The following is a 16,311-nucleotide window of genomic DNA, read 5'->3' on the forward strand; positions in this document are numbered from 1 at the left end:
AAACATGTTTAAAAGGTGTTTTTCATAATAATAATAATAATAATAATAATGATTATCTTTATTATTAATAGTAGTAGTAGTTTTAGTAGTATAGGCTGTAATTATTATCATTCCAGACACAAATTACATTTTAAAGTGCTTTGATTACCTTTATTAAATCACCTTTTGAGTTACTTTAATTATTATTATTCCAGCAACTAAATCAACTTTTGCCACATCAGTTTTGTGCAGTTTTCCATACTAGCCTTTTTTTTTTCTTCATGACAATAACAAATGCTTTTGCTCTGTTTTTTTTTTTCAAAGTCAAAGCAAAGTTGGATAGCGAGACTAGTCAATAATGGGGAAAATCAAATAATGTTTGCCAAGGAGCAGCAAGAGGAACAAATTGCTTGTTTCATGCTGATACTTGATCCATGCGAGAAAAAAAGAGACGAGAGACGTCCTACTGGAGCAAAGATTGATTTTTAAATCAAGTCCAACTTAAGTGTGCTAAATCATTCTGTCTGAAAAAAAATCCATCCTCATTTGCTCCCCCGGTGTCTCACGCTGTGAACAAGCACACGTTTGTCTGGCAAACACCAACTTTACCATACAAACGCTCATTTTCGGAAATGAAATGAATTTTGACCCAATAGATGAAATGTTGGTGGGTTTTGGGGGGCAGAGGCTTTAATTGTTATCATTCTAGCAACTAACAAGCTTTTGATCGAGGGGGGCGTCAGCATCCACCTGAGTGGAGACGTCCACAGCCCTCTCGTAGACGAGCAGCTTTTAGGCGGCAACAGAACGTATTTTCCCGGGCAAGAATGCACAAGACACATGTGCATTTTCTTAATAATAGTTATTACTGATAACACTAGTACAGCAACCAAATAATCTGTTTGAGGGGCTTTGATACAGTTAAGTGCTAAAATGCTGAAAACATGCGTTTTCAGAGTCCCAGAGGAGATTCCTCAAACCCGCTCATTAGCTTCCTCCAGAGAGTGCGACAATATTAACCTCTGCCACCAGTTTGTCTGACTGACGTGAAATTGGTCACGCATGTTCATCGTGTTCATCATCACCAACGCTGTGAATCCCACGTTGCCTGCCATTTTGATTGAAATTTTGTGTCCTTTTCCAATTCAATTCCGGCTTTGCAGCTGCAACAATGGCGCTTCCACCATAAATCAAAAGTCAATAAAATATGTAAGCGTTGGGTTATTTACGCGGACCACCGACTGCCATCATCTCTGGCGTAATGCTCGTAAAGAACTTGTCACCCACATAAATCCCCCTGCTCCACTGGAGCTATTTTCTCCTCCTCCCACCGTTTAGCAGTGACCGCCGCCAAGGTCAGACCAAGCCGTTCACTGCCTGACGGATCTTTTCACCCTGCTCAATTACTTACAGATGACCCCTGGGAAGGATACCTGGATCATACTATACTTCCCATAGGGGACAGGTGGAGACCAGGATGACAAAGGGGTGGAAAATTTCCCCCAAAATTTCCAGTAAATTTCAGTGGCAGGTTAAGATGGGGAAATTTGGAAAAGTCTAAAACGTTTGGGTAATTCATGAGATTAACTGCGATTTAAGAGTAACTTCATGAAAGGGGTAAATATAAACATAGCTCTCATTACCCACATATGAGGGCATTAAGTATTCTACTTGCTCTATTTTTTTTCTCCACTCAAGTTGAGAGGCAGTGTATCTGAAGCTGGGTCAAATCTCGAATTTTGGCGCACAACACAACAGCTGGGCAAAGCATGGCCCGGGGACAAAAAGATGTCAGGAAAGGCATATTAGAACAGCTGAACTTTATTTTAATCAGAGGCACTTTAAATTGAGGCAGGTGTGCTGACACCCATTTAACATGAGTTTGAATGTGATTGGTTCATTCTGAACACAGACACATCCCAGTCTTATCTTTTTATATCACGAAGAACTGGCGTTTCAACAGGGGTGTGAAGAATTATAAATATCTGTATAATTTATTAATCCTTTGTTCAAAATTGATGATTTTGCATACACAACCCGTTTCTGTTGTTTTTTTTAACCTCATCTTTAATCAACTCAATTTAATAATCCCACTCCTGTTTCCCATATTCTACAATATATTTCATGTACGAAATGTCTGCTGTGTCATTTGTACCGTGAAGCAAACATTCCAAATAAGCATGCGGGTGTAAATAAAGCTCTCTTTTTTTTTTTCCTCCTGATTTGATTTCCATTCCCACGCTAGACGCAATATCTACAACACAGATTGGAGTTTTGGTTAGACAAACACAGCTGCTCGCCCAGTGGAAATAATCATATTGCCTGGTTAAAGCTCAACAGGCAAAGCAAATAAAGCTGATTTTTTTTTTATTTTCACCCCCTTTTGAATGTGTAGAGCACCAGGAAGACAAAAACTGTGAAGTAATGAGAAAACAAAGGCTGAACATCTGCATAAAAAGCTTCATTTTATTACACTTTCATCTAAGGACTGGTGTCATTTTCAAGACACTTCAACACTTTAATTACTAAAAACAACAGTGTTAACTAAATCACATTTTTGAAAGCTTTAATTATACTTACATCACTCTAAAGTAACCGCGCCAGAGGACTAATTGAAGGAAAGATGCATTTTTGAGGTGTAGACATGGCTCGCGAGCTAACTGCATGTTGCAAATGTTCCGGATCGCTAATGAAAACGAACATGGGGGTTTGCCATAGGTTCACAATAGTGAAACCACTGGCAGAGATAGAGAGGGGGTCGCAGGGGCACTAACATCCCACCCCCACCCCCCCTTAAATATGCTTGGACGCCCCAGGTGCCAGACCAGATAATTGACTTTTTGGTATTTTCCGATACAGGATTTTTTTCTCCACGTTTCCCCCCACCCCACGTAGGGAACATATCCTCGCTGTCATGTGAAAAACACTTATGTCCATTTTTTTTTTTTTTTTTTCTTATTTTTATGTGAATGGTGTTTCCACGTCACAGACATCGCATAAATGTGAAAATGAAGTTTTTCACAGGACAGTGGCGATATACTGAATTTTTATCAGCATTTACTCAAGAATTTTTGGAGTTTTTAAAAAAAAAAAAATGGGGCCCCCCGTGGTCCCTCCAAGGAAAAAATCCTAGCTCCGCCAGTGAGTGAAGCGCAAATATGTGAGGGACTGTAGTTATTGATTGAACAAGCTCCATCTTACCTATAGCAACACGGAGAAACATCATCTCTCGTCCACCTCGCCATTCCTTGGCCATTATCGCACAAGCGCGAGCTAATGCGTCGAAACGCCTCTTTCATTTTTTCCCCCCTTTCGTGCTGCCATTCTGTGATTATGAATCATGTAATGCGTGGTACGAGAGTTTTCTGCCTGGTGGATGTACAGGAGGCCTGCTTAGCCTTCACCTGACAAATAGGAGCTGACATCACCGTGCCTCGTTCATTTGTCACTCCCCCGTGTCCCTTTGCATACAGATTGCAAAGCCTCATGGGAAAATGCACATCTGTGACACTCTCAGTCAGAGCAAGGCATGCAGAATCAATGTACATTATTTACATCATGTTCAATGTCCTAAATGCCTCTAATGAATGATATTTACACCAAGCGTATGTACAGCAAATGGCTCATGTTTAATATTTAATGTACATACTGTACCTCTAATCTACTTTATTTGCACCAGATTTAATGACTATGCACCCCAAATGGACTATATTTACATCATATTTCATGTACCATATTTAGTTTACCTCTAATGTACCATATGTACAGAGTATTCAATGTAGCCCTTACTTCATTTAGACAAAAGCAGTCCTTTGCCACCATTTTGTTGAGCCTATAGGCAGTGGCACTTTGCCATTGTATTGAATGGGATGCGGAAAAACAATCTGACACAATTACAAAATGAGAACACTGACAAGGAGCAACTCTGGCTCCAGATCTTGATGTCACTGATTAGGCCACGCCCTTTAAAGGCACACATACAACACACAAATACTACAGTGCCTACATTACTTAAATTTTTTAAAACTAGTTTATTTGTATACATATTATTTTATTATGTTTTAATAAAATGCAGTGTTTTTTCTTCTTTTAGTTTTTAGGGCATCTAGAACAAATTTAGGGCATTTTCAGAGCTTGGATGGAGAAGGAAATTAATTTTTAAGTCAAAATTACACTGTGTTATGTTTGATACTTCTTGGTTAAACTTCAAATGTATCCAAGCTGGAACTATTAATTTGGAGGTGAAAGGTAAAATGAGAACAGTCACCTGGCACCACTCCGGAGACATCGCACTCCACAATCCATTAGCGGACCTCCGCAATTCCATCTTGTTCCCCCACGAGACCTCATCACCGTCGTCTTGCTGGTGATGGAAATACTTTGGAGCGAGACGCCTCATTTGTCTGGAATATTGTACTGCCTGACAGGGGGGGAAAAAACAAGAGACTTGAATGTCGGTTTGTGATGATGTTTAAGATATGGCTATTAATGCAACTTTTTTGAATAAACAAAATAGCACTCTACAGTACAATAAAAAACATATTTAAAGTTTTAACATTTTTAGCAAACACGTTAGTATTTTTTATTGCAATTGACGACAAGTTAAAAATAACTTTGGCAATCATGCGTTGAAGATAACATCATAATGTCTGTCTACATGTGTTTCTGCATGTTTTGTGTTCTAATATAGGCCTACATTGCTTAAAGGGCTATAACTACCGCAGCATTAATGCTAGCCTTGTTAGCCAGTTTTGATGTTTTGCATTGTGTATTAGCATTAAGCAAGCGGACTTTCGGTTATGTGGTTTGGTTAAACATGACAACATGACAATAAACAGCTTAAAGCCTCCTTATTGAATAATTGCCACCACCTAGTGCGTGCACAGCTCGTAACTGAAAACAACTGCAGCAGTTTGAGCCGGAGTGTGGACAGATGAAATAAAAACAGAGGCTACGAGGTGTTTGTGAGCGAACAGTGCTGAAGTGACAGCACAGGAGGTGGATGAAGCTGTCCTGTCGTGTCTTGTCTTTTCTGCTCCTGTCTTTGAAGAGCGAGCGTTTGTCTTTGGGCAACGTGGCGGAAATCACGCTGAGCTTGTTCAGCTTTGATGACATCAGCATCAGACCTGACCCGGCGCCTGTGAAACCGTCCAACTATCACATGTCCTCGGGGCGGACGCCCATTCAGGCGCAAGATTCCGGAGCAAATATGCACAGTTGAACGCTTGTTTCTTATGTTTTCTTGTCTTTGGACAAAGATGATTGGGTGTAAAGTCTAAATCACATTGATGAGAAAAGACAGGCTTTTGTCCGCCTTTTTTAAAATGAACACAATTCCAAAGTGGACTGTAAATGATGTGAAATCCACTTCTAAAAAGTTCACTCAGCAACTGGATTTGCCACCTTGTAAACATGCAATTAACACCCTGCTCATCAGCTTTGCTGTTTCAGATGAACCCAGTGTAAACCAAACCTGTGAACCTTGTGGTTCGATGCTTTGCTATGATTAGCGATTGGTTATGTCCATCACTGCAGCGTGCCAGCAACTTAGCGGGGGAGTTGGGGATATAAGTGGGAGATAAATGTAATTTCCTGTCAACTATTGTGAACGCAGCATGAATCCAGTTTAGCACATTCCAGCCACTTAACTCCAGCAGGAACACATGAAGACACTCAGCGGGACAAGCACACAACACCATGCCCTGTTTAGCATAAACGCTCAAGGTATTAGCTGTGACGTGTACCCGACAAGACCCAGTTTCCTAAAAAAACAAATAAATTAATTTTCTTAACTCAAGTCCAATATGGAGCAACCTGGACAAGTTTAACACCCAAAATGCAAAAGTCTCCACTCAGGAGTGCAACAATGTGCCAACCATTTAATCAACAATGGAGAAAACTGACAACAGCGGAACCCAACTTTCTTTTTATGACAAGTCAATAGACATTTTTTTACCTGAAATCTGTCGAGATTTCCAACGCTTGTGTTGTTTATGTTTGCCTCTTTTTTTTTCTTGTTTATTCAATCTCCTTCCTTCTATACATTCATATACATTAAAGTCACCTTTTACACTTTCAATTTTCTGGTTGGCTAAAATAGTCTTCTAGTTATTTTGTTTTGTTTTATTTTTGGGGGTGAACCACCTGTTTGTGTGCGTGTGTATGGACATTTGGATGCAAAACCGCATCAGGTAAACATCGAGACAATTATTTGATCTCACCATTCTTGTTGTTTTATGCAAATGTTGAACTTTTACAAGAATCACAATGAGTCGACAGGCTCAAGTGCAAATGTAAATGTCTTCTTTCCGCCTTTAGTGTACTTGGTCTATTTGTATTAAAATCCGTGAGACCTTTTTTTTTTTTTTTTAAGTTTTGCCCCTCCCACAGGCTTTAAACACATTTTCACTTCTCAAAACACACTTACACTTATTAAAACTCGCTTTTCAATTAGTACTGTTTCTTTGTCCCTGTTCTCACAATCCCACTGTCAAGAAATGGGAGACTAGTGTGATATGCTCTTATACTGCAGTTTTCACTACATGCTAGGACATACACCCACACACACAGACTGGCTGCTTCGATGTCACTGAATAATAATGCCATCACATAGGGACGCATAGGTGTTAGAATAGGCAGATCTTCCTAGGAAGAAGGAGCTAGTACTGATTTATAACCCTATCTCAGAAGGGTGGGAGTCGCGTAACTTCCTGATCTCGCAAGAGACCGAGGTACGACCCAGAGCTGCTGTTCCTACTCTACCATAGTTTATGTTCTTCCTATTTGTTCTACTGGTACCCAAAGACATGTTTAGTGTATTGGATTTTCATTTGGATACATCACCTATAAACATTACAAGAACTGGGAAAAATGATGTTTGTGGATGATTTTTCCTGACGAGGCTGCAGGCCATCTGGGTCTTCCCTAGGAATTCCTTACACTATCGTATAACATCACTTTGACGAAACAAAAAGAAAACAAATTGTTCCCCAAATAATGGTAAAAATGTGCTTGCTTCAAGCCGTTTGTCACTAGTTGGAAGTGTATAGTAAAACGGACACATTAAAACAAAATAGAATTAAACATGATTAAACCAAAATCTTCAAGCACACCATCAAATTTCAACAAACAAAACGTCACTAGGGAATGCCAAAGACAGGCTATCATAAATTAGCATGGAGGCTAAAGTAATTCTAAACCTTCAAAAACTGCTACTTTAGGACACGGAGCAGCAACACATACAAACAGAACAAACAACAGTACTTACACTCATACATTTACTCTGTTCTGTGGGGACAAAGGCTATTACTGGAGATTAGTTCGAGACCTTCTCTGCCTCTTCTTCTTGCAGTTAACTACACTGCACTACACAGCTCTTTCAGTACACCTCAGTGCTGCCAAGCTGGTTGTGACACAACATGGTACTACACTCAATGTGCGCAACTCTCAATTCAGACTTGCTTGTATATTAAAAAAATATATTGAAAAATATATATATATATATAAGACGGTCGCTTCAAAATCCGCAGTATAGCATGACTCGTGTTATGTTCTATATGATCAAATCATAGCACACCGAGAAAATTCCCTTTACAAGCTCCCTGGTGTAATAAGTGCCACCCGTGGAACATTCTGCTGCTCTTGTTCTTTAAAGAAATAAATCATCTTCCCATTTGGAGACGGTTCGAGTCCCCCCCTCTCACCTCCAACCCGAGAAATAATGTGCAAAAGAACAAATCAATAGAGGAGAAATTATCCTTAGCGGATGAAGGAACTGCGGAGATACGAGAGAAGCAGGAGTCATTTTGCTTGGTGTCGATAAAACTCACACTTGTGACTTGAATTTGATCAGCGAGGAATAAGAGAAGGCAGGATTGTGTGCTCTTTCATTTGTTCTCTTTGGGAAAATAAGCCTCCTGGCTTCCTCTTCAGCCATCCTGAACTACGTCTTCTACCCGGAAAATTTGACAAATAGCATGCCCGCCATCAGTCGTGAGTCATCCACAAATAGTGATTAAAGCTTCAAACCAAACTGTGACACAAAGTCAAGTAAAAAAAAATGTGCAAGAAGGAAGTTTGAAGAAAATCCAAGCATCAAGAGTCACGAGTCAAGCTCTGACCTTGTGGAGTTGACTCTTAAATTTCCTGTTTCATGGCGACTCATCACACTTCACTATCATGTTGTGCCCACATGCAATACAAAAACTCTAGATTCTCTCAATTTATCGTGGTCCATCTGCTTTGTGCAAGTGGTTCAGATTTGGTAGCAATTGGAGAAAATCTCTTGGATAAATTCCACGACAAAGACAGTGAAGGACTTCTGGAAATGGCCAAAAGGACCCAAAATGGCTGGTTCAAACCAAAGTGGCAGACTTCCCGAGTCTTTTTAGGCATGGCTTCTACAGACATTTTTTCTGAGTCTACTCGTAATAGACATGTCAACCAAATTTCATGTTGGTAAATCAAAGTAATTTTACAGGGGGTGAATTTGTTAAGTTTTTATTGCGAGTCATCAAACGTTGCACCCATGTTCCACTCTCATGCAATGACAAAAACTCACTTGAGTAGACATGGTTTAATTTTAGTAGCAATCGGACAACTTTTCTAGGCCAAGTTCCAAAACAAGGACTTTGAAGAACCTCTGCAAATGGCCAAAATGACCAGAAATAGGCCGTATCTGTCATGAGGGGAAGGACCCAAGTGCAGGGACGCAGGGAAACAAAATCAAAATCAACAAGTCCAAAAAAAGGATTCAAAGTAACAAAAACACCAAGACAAGACTAAACATAACCTGACTTGACCTGCAGACGTGATAACTGACAGCAAACATAAACATTGGACTGACCATGGCTGAAAGAAAGCAGGGAACTAAATACAAGCCAACTGACAAGACAATGTAGAACACCTGGACAAGATACAATGGCTCAGGGAGCTGATTGGAAGACACAAGGGGCCGGGTTGTCAAGCACAGGTGGAAACAAAAGACCTAACAGGGCAAGGCATGAACCACTAGAAAACAAGACATAACATGAAACAAACCAAATAAAAAGCTACACAAAAACATGGATCATGACAGTATCAAACCAAAATGGAAGACTTCCTGTGTCTTTTCCAGTATGACTTCTTAAGAATTTATTGTGGGTCTACTCACAATGGACGTGCCTACCAAATGTCATGCTGCCAAGTAAAATTGGCTTTGAAGGGTGAATTTCTAAACAATTCCAAGGACCCCTGAGAATGGCCAACATTACACTAAAATGGCTGCTTCAAATCTAAATGGCAGACTTCTGCATATTTTTTTTCAGTCATGGCTTCTTGAGACTGGTTTTGTGTGTCTACTCATGATGACATGCCTACCAAATTTCACGTTGCCAAGTAAAACTGACTTCAGGGGCTGAAGTTTCCAGATATTGGGTGGGGCACTGCTGAGCCCAAATATCTGCTTCAAACTAAATTGGCAAATTTCCTGTGCTTTTTTTGGCATGGCTCATGATAGACATGCCTACCAAATTACATGGTGCTAATTCAAAGTGGCGTTGTGGGCTGAATCTTTTAAGTAGTTCAACTTTGAACAATCCATGGAAATGACTCCAAAATGGTTGCTTTAAACCAAAATGTCAGATTTCCTGTCTTTTCGGGAACGGCTTCTTGCAAATTTTTTTGTGTGTAATCACTATGCACGTGCTTACCAAATGTTAACTTGCCGAGGATAATTGACTTTGAATGCTACATTTTGAAACATTTCCAACAAAAAGAGCCCCGACAATGGCCAAAATTACCCTAAAATAACCACTTCAAATAAAGAATAAAATAAATACAAATAAAATTGTGTTTTGGTTTTTTTTTTTTTTCAGAAATGGAGACTGTTTTTGTGTCTACTCAAGATGACGTTGACGATGACTGTTTTTTAGGGCTGAATTTTCCAGATTTCCAGCACAAATACCTGCTTTAAAATAAAAAGGCAAACTTCCTGTGCTATTTTTGGCATGGCTTCTTGAGACTTTTTTTGTGGGTCTAATCATAATAGACATATCTACCAAATGTCATGTTACTTAAGTGAAACCCGCTTTGGGGACTAAATTTTCTGAAAATTTCGCAACCAAGCCAACACCGGTGACCCCTATAAAACCCTGCATTCTCAGACCCTAACGAGGAAATGTGAAGTGTTTATAAGACATTTGGACGTTATTTATATTTTAAACCCCCCTGTGGAGAATTGGGAATGTGGAGTTGCAACACAGCAGAAAACATTGGAACGTCACAGGAATAACAAAACATTTTTGTCCCTTCCAGCTTCAGACTTTTATTGTCTGTGTTATCTGAGCGTTGCTTATCTCGTCCACAATAATCTGAGCGTGAAGGAGCACAGATGATAAACGCAGCCTTTTCATGCTGCTTTTTACAACAAGCTGTGTAAAAAGCAGTGAGTGGTATCGGTGATATCAATTTAACAAGTGTTTATAACCCAAACCCCCCACAAGTAGGAAGTGGGGGAGTCATTTGCGAAGGATGCAAAATCCACATATCAAACTTAACTTTTAAATCAATTTTCCCCTTTAAAATGATTTGGAATGCCATTAAGTCATTCCAGACCGCCGAAAAAGGGTTCGAACCACTATTGATTTTGTTCAATGTTTTTAATAAAGAAAACTAGCACTGTATTGTTTAAAAAGCATAACAAATCTAAATAAAATTCAATGTAGCGAAAGAAATGTTTTTTTCAAATGTAATCAAGACAAGAATCATACGTCCAGGCTTAGGGTTGAAATGATTGAAATGCCATCAATAAGTTCCAGCCCGGCTAAAAACGCCAACAAAGTTTAATTCAGATGAAAATCATACACACACATATGACACCTTATGTTGACATGTGTCTTTAATGGGCGTGGCCTGGTGAGTGACAGCAGGAGCCTGGGTTCAGTTGGGTTGGCCATTTTTTCACACAGTCAGTTCAGTGTTAGTGTCTTCACCATGCTCCTCGCAAGCGTTTTTATTTCCTATCTGTGTGTTTGACTGTTTGTCTCGTCCAATTAACGGCAATTAAAGTGTATCAGCGACTTTTGTCCACTCCACTCGACTGGCGGCGTATCTGAAGCTCATTTGCAACTCAGGTTTTGGCTTGCGATACAAAACAAAAAAAGTCACTCACCAGGCCTGGAAGGCACAATCCAAGTACATACAATTTTCTTAATTGTCAATTCTTTAATTCTCTTTATCTTTTACAGTTCCATTTCAACAAAGTATTTGCACTTAAATAATTTAATTGTATTCCGTTACTACCAACCACTGATGTGATGTATGCTGATTAAAAACATCACATGCTTTTAGTTTTCTATGCTTCATGGGCACATTTAATGGAAAGATATTTGTGAATGTGTGCACCAATAAAAATGCATTAAAATGCATTGTGTAAAATGAGAAAAATATATCAAGTATTCACAACCGGAACATATTTGAGATGCCACTACACAAGTGCATTTTTACCTCCCTAACCAGGTAGTTAATGTAAATTAATAACACCCCACAAGGAAGATACCTGATGACGATGATGATGACCTGAACCAAATGCGGCCACTGGAGCACGGACTTCATCTCTGCCGGGTGGCTTTATTGGCCATTTAAAGACTTCTATTGCAGGCTTCATCTTGGGGCTGCGCTCTGGCAGACGGATCAGATAATTAGATATTGATAGAAAAACAGGAATTAATGACAACTCGGCCGGCAACATTATCCGCCCGGGCCTGAATGGGTCTGACTGGACCCGTGGGTCAGCGCCACGCCACTGCCAGTCGTTTGTCAAGCTCACTGACCCGAATCTGCTGTAATGGGTTGGAAACTAGCACGGCAACAATGAGCTCACTTGTTTTTGTCTTCTTAGTTGCTCTTTTTGTAACATACGCCGCTAGAACACAGAGTAGACATTGAAAAAAAAAAAGAAAAAAAAGTCTACACACCCCTGTTCAAATGCCAGGTTTTTGTGATATAAAAAAAAAGTTTGACTACCATTAATGTGATCTGTAATCTGTACAAGTCAACTGATATTTTTTAAATGTTTTCGACATGGGAGGTAAAAAAACAATAAGCACAATTATATGGGTGTACAAATGTGCACCACCTATTAACTGAGGCTCTGTTCGGAATTAACCAGTCATATTCAACCTCATGATAAAGCACACACCTGCCACCATTTAAAGGGCTTCTAATTAACCCCAAATTAAGTTCAGACGTTCTTTTCCTGATGTTTTGTGTTCTAGCAGACTGCTGTAGGTTTTATGCTGTTTAACAATGGCTATTATTTGGAGCTGTTCATAATTTCCTCCACCGTGACTAAGGCCCCACAGTTATCCAAATAAGAGTCGAAGCGTGCCTGCTTCAAGCTGTTTATTTGCCTCTCCCAGTGGAGGTTTAAAGGAAAACCGACATATAAAACAAAACACAATTCAATTAAACTAAATTCCAAAACTTAAATTCAAACCATATCCTCTAATCCAATGATTTGCAAATTGTGGTACTTCCTCCAGTGGTATGTGGACAAATCACTGAATTACATGTTCAAACTGCGCATAATATTTATGGTACACATTTACTAAGTACGGTTCAGGTGTATTTAACTTTTCAGTACGATACAACTGCATGTAATCGTTTGGAAAAGTATGTTTATAATTTTGTTTCAAAAACATGAAATATACCTTTTAGGAATAAAACCTCTGCTTTGTTTTTTGTTGAGCAAGTAGAGTCGTAGACTGACTGCACTATTTTATTTTAATGTTGGTCATTATGGTGGTACTCGAGAGTCATTTTTTTTTTTTTCGCTGCCATTCGGTGTAAAAAATTTGAGAACCACTAATCTAATCCAACAAAAGTTCACAGCATGAAGTCGACTAGAAGAGATGCAACGCAATAGAACAAGAAGAGGCAGAGAAGGATTAATTAAGCTTCAGTCATAGTCATTGCTCCTACAGAGGAGAGAAATCATGTAGGTGAGTATTGTTGTAAACTCTGTTTGTATATGTAGCTGCCCCGTGTCTATTAAAATAGTAGTTAAAAGTTTAGAGTTACTGTAACATTTATGCTAATTTTTATTAGCTTCTTTATGGTGTTTCTCATTATATTTTAGCATTAATCTATTAGACTTTGGTGAGACGATATAGTTTGGTTGAATGTTTTGGTGTTTTAAAATTTTCTCTTGAAGTGATGAAGTGATGAATAAACATCTTGAAGCAAACACTTGGCCTCATATTTGAAGAACTGTGCAAGTGAGAGTCTCTTTTTTTTTTTCTTTAAAGTGATTTTACGATAGTCTCTCGGTTCTTGACAGCGATAGAGTGAGTACAGACGCAAAGGGATATTTTTAAAGTGTGTTTTAATCATTTTCAATGTGTTTTAAGTGTGTTGGCGGGGTAACACTAGAAAAAAACGTGTTTCATCATGTGTTTTTACATCACAGATTTTCACCTATTAGCGGGGGTTCACAGCACACTTTAAGAAAAACAAGCTGCGCAATGGATGAATGCATGATAATCCCACTTTAAGGTACTGCCATGTGTGTGCAAGGATGTGTGTCTCTCACAGCATCTACATTTTCGGATTTTAACTCCTGGAATTCCCGCCGACTGGCTCAGCTCGCAGCTGATTTGTCTTCCCCTCTTATGTCTCTTTCCAAAGCTTGGGCCTTGCCCATCATACTCCACATCCCCATCATCATTTTCTTGTAATTAATAACAGCTTGGTTCAGCGTTTTTCATTTGTTTTCTTTTTCCCTTCCTGACTGTGCAGATGTGTGTGCGTGCGTTCCACATCCATTTGTCAGACCGTTTGTTTTTCCAGGTTGGACTTGACGTGCCGGACAGGAATCGGCAGCTCCTCGTCCTTCTTGTTAGTCGGCTAATTATTATTGGGGGTTCAAGGGGAAAAAAAATGTAGGAGGATATTTGCTTATCTGCTCCTCGTTAATAAGGTTTTCACCAAGCGGTTGGAATTAATCCGAGTGCGGACGCAGCCCGAGGGACACAATGTGAGCTCCACCAGCAAAACGCAATATTGAGTGCCATCAAGCGGTGAATGGGTTCGAACAGCTTTTAGGGCTGCTGTCATGAATAGATTCTCAGAGGACCACCTGAGGGCCCCCCTCTCTAGTCTCTTTAATCTACTTTCGAAACATGTCAGACTTCCCATAATACTACTTCGCAGCAGCCTCGTTTGCCCCAAATGTAGTGCATCATGGGGTCTTACCAATTTTTTCCACATGTATACTGCTGGTCACAATATGTTTGCACTTCAAATGCCTCTAAAATTCCCCCCCCCCCCATAACAAATACATTCACAAAAAAAAAAAAAAAATTGACTGCTTACATACATAACCTATTATACTGCTTACACTGTTTTTCTCATCAAAAATCTTCTATCCGCGCTAGTTAACTCAAGTTTTCGAGCAAGTGTCAGCGTTTGAAGCATGACGCTAATTTTGACCTGTTGACGTCTTGAAATTTGGGCCAACCGGAAAAATTGGTGGATATTTTTAACTGAAATTTATCAGCCAATCAGCGAAGTACACTGAAAAACGTTTTTGTTGAATTTACTCAATATCATTTTATCAAGTGGTTGCACAAGATTAAATGTCTGGATCCAGATACATTTTATAAATAGAATAAATGTATCTGGATCCAGATACTTTTGTTTTGTGCAACCACTTGACAAAATAAAATGGAGTAAATTCAACACACCATTTTTTCAGTGTAGAGGACGAAACGAAAGAATCAAGGAGAATGTTGAGAAATAATGACGGTATACCATTTTACTCTAATTTGCAGGTGTCTTTTGACCAGATTTTGTAAAGGCTATATCACCCAAAAACATTCCTCAAAAAGTCTCTTTCCCCCACCCCCACACACAAAAAGCAAAATTTCTCCAAAACGCTTCATTGTTGTATGCAGGTTGAAGTGGCTTTTCCAACCAAACTTTGTATTTTGACAGATTTTCATTTTTCAGAAATCATGTCATGTTGCTATTAACAGCAGTAGATAAATTAAACACAGTTTATCTTTCGAAGAGATGTAGGCGGTAAGTTCCCCATCTCACTAGACAGCCTCCAAAATGTATTACGTCCTATTAGGTACGCTCAGGTTAAGTTGCATGCACCTTGTTTTACTATGGCCGACCACGATTCTGATCCGCAACATCTCTGGCGTGTTTCTAATTTTTCTCATGTCTGTCATGGTATCCGTGATGGGATGCGGGGGGAAGGCGTCTGCTGAGTCCCAGAGTCTCAAAGGTACATTACAGTTCATTCCACGGTTTACGACGGAGAGCAGTACATTCCTTCCCGGCCTGTCACTTTCTGATGGGGTCAGGACCCTCAGGTTCTGATCAAAGTCTGCCATGTTTTTTACGTTTTGTCAAGGCTTTCTACGGATGAGCAAGGATGCCGCGCAGCCTTGGAACAGACCCCAATGAAGCTCCCTTGCCGGGCGTGACACCACCTTCCAAATCGTGGTGACCATGTTGGACTGTAAAAGAATGCAATGCGTCATATTGCCAGTATGTAGTTTGGGTTTGAAATTTAGCTTTTGTGATACCAGTTTTCCAACATTTCTGACTGCTGCCATTACAGACCGCCTCCAAGTTTTGTTACAGCCTACTTACGCTTACATTTTGTTGTGTACTGTTATAATTATTGCAAACTCGGTTGCTTGTCCACACTGTGAGTGCCATGGCAAATTTTGGGACAGTTTAAAAATCTGACCAGGCATCCATGGCAATCACAGCCTGTCACATTTACCCATTCTGCCATCGCGTAAAATGAACCCCCGCAATGTTTTTAACAGTACAGTAAACCCCGCTCATTCTGAAGTCAAACATAACATCACTTCGGTGAGCAAACCAAATGAGCTTTGACGATTTTTGTCTTTGATCAGGAGTAAAGGACCAAGGAGCAGTGAATCAAAGTCTGTTCTCTGACAGCTCTTTTCAACAGGATGAAAAAGGAGACACTGGCCTTGGCTCAAGTTTTTTTTTTTTTTTTTCAGTCACTTTGGAGATGTAAAAGGTAAAACATGATGTTTGCGTGCCAGCTCACTAAACACACACACATGCGCGCGGCCACACACAAACACTTTTTTAACTTTGAATTGAATACAGCTTTTTCCACATTCCACATCTCTACCATTTATTTGACGGCCAAATTGATTTTCATTCAAATGCTGCCTGGTGCAGGATGTACAAGCATTTACACTACTACAAGTAAAATAGTCAGGAAGCAGTAATTAGATTCACACACACATGCATACACACACACATAGATCCATACGGCACATATAGCCATTTATTCATCAA

The 16,311-nt window shown here is 39.6% G+C and overlaps 1 protein-coding gene across 11 annotated transcripts in view; it reads right to left on the minus strand.

The window, feature by feature from the left end:
• znf385d (zinc finger protein 385D) overlaps positions 1–16,311 on the minus strand; it is a 107,491-nt gene that overhangs the window by 69,916 nt on the left and 21,264 nt on the right. For 8 of the 11 annotated variants that reach the window (XM_086039214.1, XM_086039208.1, XM_086039216.1 and 5 more), the window contains exon 2: positions 4,247–4,399. The exons of 1 other annotated variant lie outside the window; for it this stretch is intronic. The gene's annotated coding sequence lies outside the window, so the exon portion shown is untranslated. Of the gene's footprint in view, positions 1–4,246; positions 4,400–7,246; positions 7,298–16,311 lie in introns of those variants that run through there. 2 more of the 11 variants (XM_086039205.1, XM_086039206.1) reach the window with 2 other exon arrangements.

The sequence above is a fragment of the Filicampus tigris genome, chromosome 8 (genome assembly GCF_054856515.1).
Source record: "Filicampus tigris isolate MCC_2025a chromosome 8, RoL_Ftig_1.0, whole genome shotgun sequence".
Taxonomy (NCBI): Eukaryota; Metazoa; Chordata; class Actinopteri; order Syngnathiformes; family Syngnathidae; genus Filicampus; species Filicampus tigris.